Genomic DNA, 14,591 nt, shown 5'->3' with positions numbered 1-14,591 from the left:
GAGTAGAGGGGCCTGTTAGTAAATGAGAGCATGTATTAGAGTTGTAGGAGTAGCTCGGAAGTAATTCTGTGATAAAATACTCAAGCAGTTGAGTCTGTCTCCAGAAGGATGTGTTAATCAATGGTCGTCTTGTAACATTTTTGAAAAGGATGGAATTATGTTAGCTCTCTATTGCACACTGTTGCCAATATTTCGAAAAATTGTTTGGAAAATGTGGAGACTCGAGTTTTGAAGATGCATCCTACAGGTGTCTATAAAGGTTTTAAAGTAGAAATATTAAAGTTATAAAAATGAAGAAGGTAAAAACAAAAGCAGAGTTCCAAAATGGTTTTCGGGTCAGATGTAAGAATGCAGCCTGTGTGCACGAAGTAGTAATAAATTAAATCTCTTCTATTTCCATTTATTAAATATATTTTATTCTTTCTGAATGTGGTGCTTATATAAACAAAAGAAACTTAGAGGAATATTTTCAAGCACATTTTTGGTTACTAATTTGAGATATCCAGCCAAAGAAAAAACAGACTCTTATGAGCACTAAGATCTTTAATTGCTTCAAATTATTGTTATTCCTTTGATTAATACATGTACATATATAATCTTTATTAGAGTACCACGCAGCATTTGTTGTTGATGTATATAAAGAATAATGCACAGCACACAAACACAATCTGTATTTATCAGTAACAGATTAATATGTGAAATGCTGGTGCTGGTGAGTGTGAGGAGCATTATGGCAGCTAGGAAACTGTGCTCTGAAATGTTTGTGATTATATTGTGTATTTTGGCAAAAGCCTGATGGCTTCATTGCCATCCGTGAATTTTGAAGAAATTTCTAATCCCCAAAAAGATGAAGAGAATCTTCAAAAAGAGTGTGTAAAAATTACCGCAATATTTGGTTAAACTCAGAAAGGCAATGAAATCCAGAATTTGGGTGGAACCTCCCTATCCATCCCCCTAGTAGTTATCAGAGTCTCCTTACAGTCACAGCACATTACCCATCTAATAGAGCTTCCTAATCCAGGTCCAGTGTCCTGAACGTAATTCATCTGGTGGCAAAAATGCTCATAAATTTCACCTTTATGTGAGTTTGCTACAGTTTATTAGCAGTTCAGTGTAAATCATAACTTAACTACTGGATAAGTATTACTGGAAAATTGATATCAGTGCATTGATGTGCATTCGTTTATTAAAACAAACAAAAGATGATGACAAAAGCAACAAAAGCTCACTCTCAGAAAAATAATATGTTGTAAATCTATTTAGTGTGCTTGGTGTACTGATGATTGTCTTTTAATGTCCTTTGGAGTTGTGTTTCTATTATAACTGTTTTTCTCTTCTGTTTCCTTTTTCCCTTTGCCTTCAGTTTTGCTTTTGTTTCCTTTACAACAAATCTAAACTGACAAGTGAACTGTAACAGGACTGCAAAACATACCTTGAACATACATTGTTAACCAAATTACAATCACTGATGTCGTTTACACATGTTGCCTTTCAAAGCATGAGCATATTCATTTAATTTGCTTTTTAAATATCCATAGCAATGTCCCTGAGCATTTTAATAAAACAGAAACAGTTAATTATTGTCGAGCAAGAATATCCACAAACAGTGGTCTGCGTCTTACAATGGATCTGACAGTGCTTCCCTCTGAAAAGAAAATTGTGTAAATTGCCACTTACTATCATTTTAAATAAATAAGCCTTATCTTGACTCTGTTTCTTTTTTCTTTCCCACCCCTCTGCAATACTGTTCAACAACCCTACTTTCAGTGGGACCATTTCTATTACAGAGTGATTGAACTCTGATTTACACATCAATTACCCAACTTCATGGAGATTTTCATGCTCCCCTAGCTGACATCAATGAAGCATAACTGTCTAAGAGCTTTATTTCATCCCAGTTTTTGATAACAGACTGATAACTAATCATATCGAAAGACAATGTGCGATGATACAGGAAACAATAAATGCTCCCCATTGAAACCTCAGCTACTCTTTATACACTTACTATTCAGGAAGCTATCTTTGCCATCCATTCCCCCAAATTGTTCCTTCCAAATTCATGTTTAGGAAAGGTTTGGGACTGCATAATGCTGTAAGGAAGATAAATTGAGTGAAAATAGCATTTTCTAGATTCTTAGGGGAAAATATCTAAAGGGAATGAAGAATGTGACAAATATAAGACAAACCCTCAGCATTCTAGCTTAAATTTCCATAAATTGCCTAGGGGTCTCTCGAGTGTTATTTTGTTCAGAGGCTTTAATCTTCTGTATTCTCTATCAACCAGTCTATGGGAATGGTATTGTTCTTAATGCAAATTGTTAAGAGTGTTAGCTCACGTGGATAGATAACCAGTGACCAGCTCAAGTGTTTCTCTACAGAACTGTTGAGCATCAAAGACAGGATATTCCATATTTTAAAATAAATATTTTATTCAAAGTACAGTGATAGATGTGTTCAGTGTTAGATACTTTCGGTAACTGTTCATACTACGAAGAAGAACACAGCATCAAAGTAAATGTTAAATACAGGAGAGAGAGAACTATAAACTTATTCTGTCATGGTCTGATTGGTCCCTGTTAAGGAGTAAAATTACCAGGACAAAGATACAGGAGCAATGGTGCTGAACAGATGAAGAAGAATTTTGCTGTTTTACATGTGGTACTACTCATGATTTTTATCATTAAGTGAAACAAAAACTTCAGATGGGTCGGGAAGATATGTTAAATTAACCATATTTTTGTTAAAGATCAGGTTTTCAAATTCTCTTCATTTACTAAACACATTTTAAGAACTGTAATGAAATTTAAGACTTCAGGCTGATTTTTTCATTTGGAGTAAATGTAATGAAATACCAGAGTACGTACGGGGAGAATTCGAGCATACAAAGGAAGCCTGTTCCTCCCCCATACAACATTGTGGTAGCCTAGTTTTACATGAAATCAGTGGATGAATGCTGAGATAAATCTGAAGTAACGTAGAGGTGAATTGCTACTGTAATGTATTTGCTAGAAGCAGGATTTCACCTTGTTTGGTTTTCTGTTGGATCTGCTCTTTGCCTTATATTTTTCCTCATACTGAAATACGATTGCCCTCGTGGAAGAGCAGTCAGGAGTGTACTTTTAACACAGGAATATTCTGATTGATTTGAGCTGGATTTTTCACATATGCCAATTATATTCAGGGGCGGTTTTTGGTTGGGATATTGAATACCTTGCTCAGATGTAGGAACATTCAAGAAAGTCCAGTTTCTGGAGTTACTTCATCAACTAACAGAGCTCTTGTGGCGGTGCAACAGATCTCTCCCAGAGTCAGAACTGTGAAGAAATAACCTTGGGAAGGGACTTCTAGTTCTTAAATTTGTACCAGTTTACATCCACTGCATCTTAGTTTAGAAACACTTCTATTTCTTCCTTCCACAAATGGCCAACATTTCAGTTTGAGATCTTCTTTTATCATTTAGGCTAAACTGATATTTTGAGGCTGAGGGGAGAGCAACTCTGAAAGGGGAATATTTGATTAGACCAGCATGCATTTTTGTGAATTCAGACATTTCTTTAAACATTGAAAACAGCAACTACTTTCTCCCTAACTTGATACTAGATAAATGCTATTTTTCTTCATTGTTGTGCATTTATCCTCTGGCATCTAGTCTGCCACTACTATAAAGCCTCTCTGTTTCTGCTTTTTTATTGATCCTTTCCCTTTCCCCACTGCGCTTCTGTTGTTCTGACTGAATCAACAGAGCGGTGTTCTGTTCTCATTCATGGCTTTTTCTGCAACATTAGGTATTTGATCACTCTCTTCTGCTTTTTCCTCTTGTCACTGTGACTACTCCTTCAAATTTGCCTGGACTGACTTTCTTACACCCTGTCTCCACTGTCAGGCTCATCTGCCTTTCCTAGTCTTCCATGCTCTGGGAGACAATATCTTTTAGTTACCACATCTTTGAAGATAACCCCAAAATGCTAGGTCTCAGCCTTCAGCTCTTCATCTCACTTCTTCAGCTTTCCCTTTACTTCTTCCTTCTAACCTCTCACTCTTTTGCAATGTCGTAAAAAAAATTTTCTTTTTCACCATATCCTGTTACTTTCACCTCAGATGATCGCACCATCCTTTCCAGTGCCTGCTTTTTTCTACTACTAGTTCTCATTTTGTAGACCGTGCATGTCTGACTTCCTTCTCTTCAAATCAGATCCACATTTTCAGCTTCCAGCCCAACACCCAGGTGCGTGCTTGCCATCTTTGTCCTGCCTGCAGCTGCCAGTCTGTCCGTCATCTGCTCCCCAGCCGCGCTCTGTGCCTCACAGCCTGCCCTGCTGGCACTGCGTGTTCAGCCAGGCCGAGCACCTGCTCTGTCACAGTGCGTCACCTCACTGCTATTCCCGAGGACATCTGTAGCTGAGAAAAAATAATGAATGTTTGCTGGTCTGATAGAAAAGGATTAAGTATCAAACACTGTTATTCGAAATGTGTTTGCAGCTTGTTGTTCGATGTTAAACCAGACCAAAGCAGCAATGCAGTTACGGTTACTATTTTTTCTGTTATACACAGCACACTGGTAATTTTTAGACCAGTGGTCTCATGTACTTTGTAGCATTCTGACTGCTCACCATTCCTGCTCTTCTCAGATTTATGTACAGGCTCCCTGTTCTAATTCAATTATTAATCTGATAAGCGGTAACAAAACAATAAAGCTCATGTATTTAAATGGCCTTGTTACCTAATAGCTGTACCTAGGGAACTGGTCTTTTCAGATGTAATGGGTATTATGTCTTCCAGCTTCTGTTTTTTTTTTTTCCCCTAAATCTCTTTTTAAAATGTATATGAAACTTTAGTAGTGATTTCCTGCTCTCCTGGAACTAGAAGTGTCATGAAGTATTTCTCAAACTAAAGGGACAGAATGAACTCTGTTGTTCCTCATAGTGACTGTAGTTTTCATTGACACCTTTGCCACTAATCACATATCTGTATTTCACAGAACATTATTTAGGCTTAATATTAAACATAAGCCTCAAAGATTGTGTTGTGACTGCATTAAGAGTTTCTGTGAAACATCCTGCTACATTCTCAGTGTACTGGGGCCTTAAGATCTAATCAGTATTACTCTTTGGATTCTAAAGAACTCAAAGAAGTTGTTATCTTAATCTGTGTATGATCTTATCTTATTTAATTTTCCATATCCACAGTCAGCACCATGTCAGACTTTCACATGGTGAAAGTGCATTTGCAGAGGAATAAGTCAAGGAATTGCCCCAACAGGATGAGCAACCACTTCCTTTTGAGCAGATACTCTTTGTACACTTACAGCTGTGCGAGTGAAGAGTTCAAAAAGAACCTTTCATTATTTTTTTTTATTATTATTATTCTCACAGGACAATATGTGAGAAAGATTAGGATTGATTTGGAGACAGCGAATTTACTTAGAGCTTTGTTTATGTGCTACTCATATGCTCATAGATTGGTATTCTGCAGGCATCTTTGCGGACCAGGGAATGAACTGGACCTTTGTGCTTGTGTACTGGGTACGTGGACAATACATCATTCAGAATGATGTGCACTGGAAGAGAACTACTTAAGTGTGCTGTTTGGGAAAAAAAATGTGCTTTAAAACAACAACAACAACAACAAAACATAACAAACAAAAAAAAACAGGAGAGGAGAGGAGGGGAGGGGAGGGGAGGGGAGGGGACTATGATTGACTTGAGTTACTATTCTGAAGTTGAGACCTGACAGGAAGAAAGACTCATGTCCTCTCTCTTTACCTTGCAGTGAATAGATAGCTTGTAATTTGCAGCGTTGTGCTAGCAGCATACATTCATGTATAGAATAGGAAAGTGTTGGTTACAACAGTTTCCCTTATCTGTCCCTCAGGTAACTAGGAATTTATGCTATTATCGACTGTAAAAGATACCAGTAATGATTATAACAATGTTCTGAAGCTTGCTGTTGGTGAATGAATGTGAGCTGGTGATGTCACTACATCACGTAGTATTATAAATAAATAAAATCTGGCATTTTCCAGAATGTAGAAAAAAAAACATGGATAGAAATAATTCAGCTCAGTTTATGTAGGTGGCTTTGTCTTCTGTTTGTGAGCCATGCTCAAGCAATTCAAACCTGACTGATCCTTAGTTGCTTGTACTGATTATTAATTCATATTTTGATGTAAAGATTGCATTTGTCTGTCATTTTTCCTTCCCTTCTTGTACAAAAACAGCATAAGGGATACAGGGAGTCATCAAGAAAAAGACACATGCTTTCCTGTGCTCTCTGCAGGGCTCACAGGTTCAAACACAACCTGCCTGAATCATAAGAACTTTAATTGAGTAGATAAAGAGGTCCTCATAATTATAAACTGCAGTAGGTATAACAAGGGGCTAAATACATAGCTGTGGTTTTAATTACCTGGTGCTTCAAATTAGTAATTGTGGTTTCACTCAGAAATCAGTGACTTTATACACTGTTAAAGCCTCATCACTGTGCAGTTCATTCCTCATTATATCTCTCGGTGTGAAGCTTTCAATATAACATCATGCTGAGCTAAAAAGGCAAAACTTGTAGATATTTGGTTATCTTCCAAGTGCAGTGTAGCTCTATAGAGATTTAATTCATTCTCAGCAGACATAGAGGAGAATTAACTGTTCTCTGTTACATATGTGATATGTCCATTTGTGTGTATGCATTTGTACATAGAGCGTGGGCATGGATGTGTATGTGTGTGTGTGCATGTCCAGAATCTATTGGGGAAACATTGCTTAGAGCAGATGACATCAGTGCATATACCAAATCTGTTATTCAAATTGTTGTCTGGAATTTGGTAGCTAATTAACTGACACAAAGTAGAGCCAAAAGCCTCGTAACGAATCAAATACGAGTTGAAAGCACAGAAATGTCCCTTAATGCTTGTCACATGAGGAGTTGTCAGAGCAAGTTGAAGCATGCATCTCTTCCTTTCCTCTTTCCTTCCCTCCCCCTATTCAGGTTTTTAATGATATCTTTTCCCTCTGAGGAGCAGGAAGTATCTTGCAGAACCAGGAGACCAAAGTACTTCAGTGCTATTCAGAGAAGAGGTGAATATGATCTCTCAGCTCACAGTCTAGGTCTGCCAAGTGCACAAAGTGAGCACACAGATAAGTGCCACTAACTATTGCAACACCAAGCCAATAGATGCTTTTCTATTTTGTTTGTGTGTAAATTTATCTGCGATTAGAATCAAATATCCTAAAGTCTCTTCTGGTGCTCTGCTTCAGAAACACATTTTAAAAAACCCTTGACACCCACAGTGAAACCATACAAAAATTTTGACAAGTGCATGGGACAAAATTAAGAGTCTAAGTCATATGAGGCTTGCTGGAGCACTGGGGTGGATATAGACAGGTTTTATGCAGTTAAACGGATATAAGGCATTTCTGTGCGTCCTTGGCTTCATGTTACCTTTCTTTGCACAGATACGTTCTTTGAAGATGCACGTGCATGCATTGCATCAAAATTTATTTTATTCATAGAAACATTAAATGGCCTGGGTTGAAAAGGGCCACAATGATCACGCAGTTTCAACCCCCTGCTATGAGGAGGGTCTCCAACAACCAGGCGAGGCTGCCCAGAGCCACAGAATCACAGAATGGCCTGGGTTGGGAGGGACCTCAAGGATCATGAATCTCCAACCCCCCTGTCACATGCAGGGCCACCAACCTCCACATTTAATACCAGCCCAGGCTGCCCAGGGCCCCATCCATGTCCAGCTCATGTCCACCAGGACTTTCAAGTTCTTCTCAGTAAGGCTGCTCTCAGTAATGCTCTTGTGCATTATGTTCTATTAATTTGGAAAGGGCGTTCTGTCTTTATCATTTTGAACTTGTACTGATCAGTTCCTGTTATCCAGTTTCACATAGTGTTATGACTCCAAATTTACATTTAGCAAAATGATTCAGTGGCTTTTCTTTCTTTATGAACTATCCCCAGGAGTTACATAGTTTCTGATGTTTTGCTGTTCTTACTGATGGTAATGAACATGTAACTGCATTATTGGGAAAATAATGTACTGTCTATTTTGTCTTTTTCTTCTTCAGTCACTATGAGCAAGACCGGAATGCACTTAAGAGAAAAGAATGGGAGAGAAGAAACCAAGAAGTCCAGCAAGATGAAGACCTCTTTGCTTCAGGTTTTAATCTCTTTGGGGAACCCTACAAGGTAAATTGCATCGTTATGTTTTACATTTTTTGAAAGCCTTTTACCTGAGTGCATTTTGCAAATATAAATAAAACTTCACACAAAACTAAGAGAAATAAGTGTGACGTCTGTGTTGGTACTTACACTACTGAGTACACTGATGTTCCAAATCAGCATTTGGCAGAGGAGCAAACTGACTGCTCCACCCAGCTTTGTATGCTAACATTAGCAGAATCGGGAATTTTGCTTGCATTCCAATTAAAGATGTTTTCCTTTAAAAATGCACCAAAGCCCAGCAATACATGTATGTGTAGCTGTATTTCTACCAGTGGGGTCATACTGCAGATATAACAGTCCTTTTAGTTTCAAGAATATACCTAAATTGTTAAAACTCATGGACTTCTCTGTAAATAGTGAGTCCATAACCATTCTTTTGCAATCGCAACTATCTGAAAAAGTCTTTTGGGAGAGTGCCTGAATCCTTGGGGACCATAACAAGGGTGTGAAGGGGACTTTTAACGTGTCTTATTCTCTCTAAGGAGCTATGCTGCCTGAGATTTTCATCACCAAGGGATGTCCCCCTTTATGATTTCTGCTGCTTTGATTTTCAGTAAGACGTTCCCTGAAGATTTCATCAGAATGTAAATTTCCATATCCCTTTCTCCTCCCAATCAGTGGCATCCATTGAAAGGCCACCACTTCATCTTTCCATTTCACATTGTTAACAGCTGTAGGGAGGATGAGGGCTCTTTGAAAATCACCAGAAAAGGAGGAGGAAAGACTGACATTAATATCAAATGGTGTCTAATAATTATAGCCTGGTAGACTTATTCAGCCAGATAAGGATTAAGCAATGGGAGAGTTTTTTTGTGTTTTGTTGTTTTTATAAAAATTTAATCAGTACATTATTTCTTCAATGGACCACATTTTAGCACTTTTATTTAGAAGAAATAGGGTCTTATTCTCAAACAATTTTGATGATACTTCCTGCAATTCCAGTGCAATCAAATCCCACGTTGGATTTTTTTCCTCATCATTCCCAATGATTGAGTGTTCATTGGAATTTCAGTGGATAGAGAAATATGCAAATCAGTGCTCAATTTTGGGTAAAGAACTGGAAACACTCACCTCAACGTTTATCTATTTTAGGATAGCAGTTATAATATCTAATTTTACATATTTTTAATATGCATGTGTTTGCACTGAGCAAATGCAGAGCATACAATAAAAAAAACTGAGAAACCACAAAGGAAAAAAATGACCTGGTAATTTTCTGGACAGAATTTTCTTACGTATATATTAAAGAAGAAAAAAAGACAAACCCACAGCACACTGAGACTTCACTGCTTTTCAAATGTTTACAGTGGAGATTATAGGATCTACGGAATTGAACAAAGCACACTGTATGGTAAAAAAAAGTATCATAATGATAAGTTGAGAAATGCATAAAGAGGAAATTGCATTCATAAATAGTTATATAAAATTTGCAAAATATAGAGAACTAAGAGAGCACTATGTCTTGCCTCCATTTTACAGTCTGGAAAAAGAACAAAGTAATAAGACTGGTGTTTCTTTTCTAAGTCCTACATTTCTAACAACCTGCCACACTACAGTTTCCTAGGAACAAATCAAGAGCTGGATCTGACTTATAAATAAAATAGTAATTCGTATTCTTAAGCAACTGCAAAGCTGAATTCAGGGTTTTATTTATGTTTATTCTTGAATAAAATCAAACGATCGTGAGATGAAGATGAATGTACTTCATGTTCAGTTTAAAGTCCTTTTCCATTTTGAAATGAACAGATGTTTCTGTGTGGATCAGTTTCAAGGCCTTGCACATGCAACAAGTTTCGCCCACAGAACTGAAGGGGTTTGTAAGGGACCTCCAAGGATCATCAAGTCCAACGCCCTGAGAAAACGGGTTTTCTGGAACAGATTGCACAGAAAAATGTCCAGGCAGGTCTGAATAATGCCAGAGAAGGAGAGTCCCCCAGTTCTCTAGGAAGCCTGTTGTAGTGCTCTGCAGGACCCTACACTTACTTGTTTTAAGTCTCATTGGGTTCCTCTCCACTCAATTTTCAGCCTGTGCAGATCTTGTTGAATGGTAGCACAGCCTTCTGGTGTGTCAGCCACACCTCACAGCTTTGTAGTGTCTTCACCAAACCTGTTCAGGGTGAACTCTGACCCTTCATGCAGAGTGTTGATGAAGATATTGATCAAAACAGACTCAGCACCAACTCCTGGGGAGCACTGCTTATTGCAGGCACCAACCAAACTCTGCATTGCTGATCACGATCTTATGAGCTCCTCCAATCCGCCAGTTCTCAGTCCACTTCACTGCTCATCTATCCCACACTTTCTAAGCTTCATTACAAGCATGTTGTGGGAAATTTTTTGGGTCAAAAGCCTTGTGGAAGTCAAGGTACACAGCATCCACTGCTCTCACCTACCCAGTTGATAATGATGTTATAGAAGTCCACCATGTTGGTCAAGCGTAATCTCCCCTCGGTTAATCCATGCTGATTACTCCTGATAATCCCTCTTTTTTTCTATTTGCTTGGAAATGACAATCTCGTCTTACTATTCCTTGTGTATAACAAGACATGTGATCTGAAAATGTGTCTTTCTAGTTTATCTGTGTCCTTTTATCACCTTTTCACTCTAGCTGTTGGTGCATCTGTCTTTCAGTCCCTCTATCTGTGAAAGAAAGCACAGGTGATCTTTATGGTTTTGAACAACTCATGTGTCTGCATTGATTCTGTATAGTATGCATATGTGTAAACATACATGAAAAAAATATATTTTTTCTTTACAAATCCAGAAATGGTTTGCACAAGCTTATTTGAAGTTAAAAAAATATTATTTTGAAGCTGCTTCCGTTGTCTCATGTGGAAGCAACAACTTTAACAATGCAATGCTGTCCAGCATTATTTTGGGAAGGTTGGGCAGCGAGAACAGTGTGCCCACTAATGTGTTTTAGAGCATGTGGGTTGTGGATCTTGCCTTTAAAAGCTGATCCAACTCACTAATGCTTAATTTGAGAGAGAAGCTGGATTTTCACTAGTGAGCCACTAATATCTACTAATGTTTCGAATCAGTAAAGCATCTCAGAGATGAATGTTCTAGAGAAAACAATATGAGTGGATACTGTTTTGGTTTTGTTGCTTTTTTCTTTTTATTTTTTCAAAGGAATAGCCTTAATAGAGTCCAATTTGAGAAATAGAACCTAATGGGCAGCATTTCCATTGGGCAGTGCTAGGTGAATGTTAAATCATTTATTCTCTTTTTTGGGGGTAAAGCTCTTCACAGTACTCAGGGTTAGCAGATCTCAAAACATCTCAACTTCTGATCTACAGAGTTTAGATTAACCCTGACATGAAAAAGCTAAAGAATTATGAAACCTCAAGTTTCATTGTCATAAAACCCTTGCTAATTGGGCCTACAAGCTTGAGCACTTTAGTTCTTTTCTTTGTAAAACTATAATGCAATAGCTGGCTAGCAAATTAGTGTGCCAATGGGATTCTATTACAAACAGTTTTTGAAAGCATGAGAAGCGAATGTATGAAGGTGTACATTTCCTAAATTAGTAAGAGCATAGAATGAGGAGGAAGGCTGCTAGCCACAAGTCACAAGCCGTGTAATTTATGCCTTGGAATACTCAGAAAATGCATTTCCTTGATAGCAGCAAAATTGTGATTCAACACGCTGTTCAGAAAATAAGCTGTTCAGAGGTCTCCTTTGAGAAATCAGCCAATTACACAGAATATGAAGGGAGAAATTGGCCCCAGTCTGGAACTAACAAAAAACAACCAGAAATTATGACCAGATTTTATGTTTATCTTGCTGGTATCCAGGCTTGTCAAGAATTCTCTATTTCTCATGAGGGCCCTGAATTTGTTGATGAAAAAAAGCCCAAACATTAATGGTACTCTGTATTCCTTAAATGCAGGTAGTACGTTGCACTACACAACAGTGAGCTCAGTCAGGTTATGTAATGCATGTGAATAGTGTTAGTTATTTGTGTTCTAGTTTTATTTCACTGTAAGCCGGATGGCTGCTTACATTCACTATGTCCTCTTACTTTGCAGTCTGGTCCAAGAAACACTGAAAGAAGTAACAGTCTTTCTGCTGACTGCATTAGTTATTGGATATGAGCTTTAGTGCACATAAAATATGCTAAGGATGTTTCATTCATTACCTTCACGCTTTTCAAGAAATAAGTATTTTTATTAATGCTGTCAGAAAATGAGTACAGATAATAGTACATTTTGCATTGGGTCTTTTATTCCCAGTATTTGGACATTTTACATAGACTACTGTTAATATTAAGCAAAATTATAATAGAAATTTTAAAGGAAAATAACTTGAAATAATCAGTAACCTCCAAATCATAAATGATTGCAAAGCTCTATTTTCAAATTAAAATATTGTTTCCCTCTATGAGGACTGAGACAAGAGCCATTTAATGTGCTGTAATATTGAAGTTACAGTGATGATATGTTTCCAGTACTCTTTCTTCTCTCCCCCCTCTTCCACTCCTTCCCTTTTCTCTTTTACTTTCTGTATAATAAGCTAAGTGCACTCTGGAAGTCTAGCTTAACCAGAGGTGAAATCTAGGGGGCAAGATTTTCTCCTTACTTGGCTGTTTTCCATGTGCCAGCCCATAAGGAGTTAAATAGTTTGGTGGGGAAGGAGGAAATAGAGCAAGTATATAAGTGTTTAGACTTCGCATCATAATTCCTGCTGGGCCCTTAAGCACAATGGAATCTCCTTGTTTTAAATTTGGGGCTTGAACAGAGAGAGCCTGGTTTTGGCTGCTGCCCAAATGGCTCATTGTGCAACTCGGCTGAAGGAGACTGCTCGTGTACAAAGAGCTTATTCTTGGCATAGCAAGAATATAATTTTTGCCACTAAAATGACCAACCTAGGGACTTAGTGAATAAAAGTGATTCGTGGTTCTTCACAACTGGGGTTATTAACTGTGAGAAGCACTGGCAAAATGTATATAGATGTATACATTGAACACTTAATTTTTAAATCACTGCCTCAGTGCGGTGGTAATATACGTTACAATCCCTGAGAACGAGCAAAAGGAAATTTGCATTTATTATCTTCTTTTTCAACATTTTTTATGGCATGTGCAGTATGTACTAAAAGAAAAATCTTTCTGCAGTACTCTCCTCATCTCCCGACTAGTTCAACAGTGGGTAATATAAGCAGACATTTCAGGAGGAATCCGTGCGTGGAAATTTTTCATCACTCAGACTTCATCTTAATACTTGAGAAAGATTGGATCAGCAGCATGGTAGGATCCCTGCTCGAGGAATTAAGTGGAACTCTCTAACCAACCACAAATTCTTTATGACCTAACATTAAGGCCTCTTTGGACTGAGACATTATTTGATGTATTGGATAGAAAACCAAATGTAAATAAAAGCATAGTTTGCTATACCCTGAAGTTTTGCTTTACACTATTTACATGTACTGCACTGACATAATTTAATTCCAAACTGTAGAAGTTAACCATCTGCTTGAGCTGTACCTTTGCTCTGCTTTTATCCTTTGAGTCTTGTTAAGTAATAAGCATGGGGAATAGGATGTTTTAGTTCTCTGCTGGTCATTTCAAGAGAACATAAAGGTCAGTGAGAAGATTGGTACATTGGATCTCTGTGGACAGAGGAAATTAGCTGCATATTAATTATAGCACCCAGCATATTTGTCCTGCTTTTTACAAGGATAAATGAAAAATAGAATGAAAACAACAAAGGGCATTTTATGCTTTAGAAAGGGAAGTACAACGGTGGTGTGACACAGATGAGTCAGTATTTATTTAACAATTACTGGAATTAAAGAAGAAAACCAAGCACAATTCGCAAATACAACCAGCTCATAATCAATGGGAAGAATCTTTATACTTAAGAACATGACAGTCATCCCTGTTTATATTCTTCTGTAAAAAAAAATCATTTTGATGTTTTATTTGAAGCTGTTATAGCATTTCAGTTATTACAAGCTTTTTCTTTTCTGGACTCAGATATCTTGGGTCAAACTGAACACTCCGTGGAAAAGTAATTGGCATTATACAAGAAAAGTTTGCCCGTGTGCCTGCTAAAGACAACCTGGCTTCTATCTATGGCAGAACTATGGGTCAAGGGGTGGTACTGCAATATCATGTTTAAATAAAGTGTGATTGCAATTCAAATGCTGAGTAGTCAGTAATTGCGCATTTGCATATTTTGTAAGATATGAAATGTACAAGACCAACTTCTATGACATAAAACCAGCCTGTTTTCCTCAGAACATCTATAAACTGATGTAATTTAAACATTTCTCTGAGAACAAATTTAAGAAAATGGGAAGCAGCATACGAGTGTTACTCATGCAAGCCTGTTTGAAGAGATTCTTTGAACACAGTTACTGAT

At 37.6% G+C, this 14,591-nt stretch overlaps 1 protein-coding gene across 1 annotated transcript in view; it reads left to right on the top strand.

Moving 5' to 3' along the window:
- Positions 1 to 14,591, top strand: part of AFF2 (AF4/FMR2 family member 2) — a 340,167-nt gene that overhangs the window by 75,593 nt on the left and 249,983 nt on the right. Inside the window, exons 2-3 of the mRNA XM_042824815.1 lie at positions 7,016 to 7,070; positions 8,070 to 8,190. The gene's annotated coding sequence lies outside the window, so the exon portion shown is untranslated. The remainder of the gene's footprint in view (positions 1 to 7,015; positions 7,071 to 8,069; positions 8,191 to 14,591) is intronic.

Source organism: Centrocercus urophasianus, unplaced genomic scaffold (assembly GCF_019232065.1).
Source record: "Centrocercus urophasianus isolate 14NV4802_14NV808 unplaced genomic scaffold, USGS_Curo_1.0 seq_24, whole genome shotgun sequence".
Classification (NCBI taxonomy): domain Eukaryota; kingdom Metazoa; phylum Chordata; class Aves; order Galliformes; family Phasianidae; genus Centrocercus; species Centrocercus urophasianus.
The sequence above is the reverse complement of the archived record's forward strand: the minus strand, read 5'-3'. Positions and strand labels throughout refer to the sequence as shown.